The sequence below is a fragment of the Manihot esculenta genome, chromosome 5 (assembly GCF_001659605.2).
Source record: "Manihot esculenta cultivar AM560-2 chromosome 5, M.esculenta_v8, whole genome shotgun sequence".
Lineage (NCBI taxonomy): Eukaryota > Viridiplantae > Streptophyta > Magnoliopsida > Malpighiales > Euphorbiaceae > Manihot > Manihot esculenta.
This window is the reverse complement of record NC_035165.2, coordinates 13147393-13149727: the sequence shown is the minus strand read 5'-3', so window position 1 is coordinate 13149727 and position 2335 is coordinate 13147393.

Below are 2335 nucleotides of genomic sequence, written 5' to 3'. Positions count from 1 at the left end.
CACTAAGAACTCATAATGCCCATATCTGGTCCTGAAAGCTGTCTTAGGTACATCCTCTTCCCTGATTCTCAGCTGATGATAGCCCGATCTCAGATCTATCTTTAGAAAAACAACCTGCTCCTGCTAGCTGGTCGAATAGATCATCGATCCTGGGGAGAGGATACTTATTCTTGGTAGTGACTTTGTTCAACTGCCTGTAGTCGATACAAAGTCTAAGGGATCCATCCTTTTTCTTGACAAACAACACTGGAGCACCCCAAGGTGAGGTACTTGGACGGATGAAACCCTTATCTACCAACTCCTGTAGCTGCTCTTTCAACTCTTTCAGCTCTGCTGGGGCCATCCTGTAGGGAGGGATAGAGATCGGTCTGGTACCAGGCACTAACTCTATCTCGAACTCTATTTCCCTATCAGGTGGTAGTCCTGGAAGCTCATCTGGAAACACATCTGGGAACTCTCTGACTACGGGCACTAAACTGGGGTCCCTGACCTGACTGTCTAGCTCTCTCACATGTGCAAGATATCCCTGACATCCCCTCCTGAGCAACCTACGAGCCTGTAGGGCTGATATCAGACCTCTAGGCGTGCCCCTCTTGTCTCCTCTGAAGACAAACTCAGATCCATCCTCATCTCTGAACTTAACTACCTTGTCTCTGCAGTCCAAGGTAGCACCATATGTAGATAGCCAATCCATCCCTAGAATGACATCAAAATCTGTCAACTCTAGAACCACAAGGTCATCTGGAAGGCATCTACCATCTAAAAACACTGGACTATGTCGACAGACTGTCTCTGCCAACGATGGATCACACTTAGGGCCACTGACCCATAGGGGACACTCTAACCCAGACGTCATCAAACCCACTCTCTCTATGGCTCTGGGAGCAACAAAGGAATGCGAAGCACCAGGGTCTAACAAAGCATACACCTCAGAACACCCAATGAGGAGATTACCTGACACCACGGTGTTAGAAGTGTTTGCCTCCTGCTGTGTCATCGTGAAAATCCGCGCCGGAGCTGACGGACCTCCACCTCGGGGACCCGCAGATGAAGAGGCTGACCCTCTCCCTCTGCCTCTACCCTGCGTCATACCTGAAACTGGTGGCTGTGGCATGCTAGCTGGAGCTGTCTGCTGGGATGGTGCCGTGAAAGATGCCTGAGGGCACTCACGAGCCGTGTGTCCCTCCTGGCCGCACCTGTAACATCCTGTAATCCCCAAACGACAAACTCCTTTGTGCACTTTACCGCACCTACCACACACTGGCACCTCTGAGCCTGAACTCATGCCACTGCCTAATCCCAGACCTGCTTTAATCTTATTCCAGAACTTATTCTTCCTCGACTTCTGCGTGGAACCACTCCACTTCTTACCACTGGAAGTTGCTGCACCCTGTGAAGAGGGATCTGACTTACCCCTACCTGGGGTCTTAGAACCTGAAGACTGTGCCGGCTGCTGTTTCACTGTACCCTGTATAATGGCACTAGCCTCCATCCTCCGTGCTAAATCCACCACGGTGTGGAAACTCTCCCTCTCGGCTGCATGGATCAAAGAGGAATACCTGGAATGCAGTTTCATAGCATACCTCCTAGCCTTTTTCTGTTCTGTATCATAGGCCTGTCCTGCATATCGCAGCAACTCCAGAAACCTGTCAGTAAACTCATCAATACTCATATCCTCTGTCTGCTTGAGCTGCTCAAACTCTATCATCTTTAGCTCTTTCGAACTATCTGGGAATGCCCATCCGGCAAACTCATTAGCAAACTCCTCCCAAGACATGTTATCCAACCTAGGGTCCACATAGACGCCAAACCATTCCTTCGCCTTCTTACATTTTAAAGTGAACCCTGCTATCTGAATGGCTCTAGTATCATCTGCCCCTAACTCATCTGCTATCATCTTGACTGCTTTAATGTACTCAAACGGATCATCTCCTGATTGATACTTAGGAGCATCTAACTTTAGGTAATCAGTCATCTTTACCTTGCTCCTCACAGATGGGCCAGGTTGAGGTGTTTGGATAACTGGGGCTTCTGGTTGTACCACTGGTGGTGGTGGGGGAGGTGCAGAACTTTCTGGTGTAGAGTATGCTGGACTGGGGTAAAAAGGTGAGGGTGGATACATGGGATATGGTGGATATGGGGGGTAATACGGTGGATAAGGCATATATGTGGGATATGGGTGAAAACTAGGATAATCCGATGTACCTCCCATCGAATATCCTGGGCCCTGTGGGTAGGGCTGATAGTGGGGTGGATAACCATACCCCGAGGCCTGACCGCCTCCCTGTGATGATCCCACATCCTCCTCTGTAGTGCCAACACCTAACCCTCCATC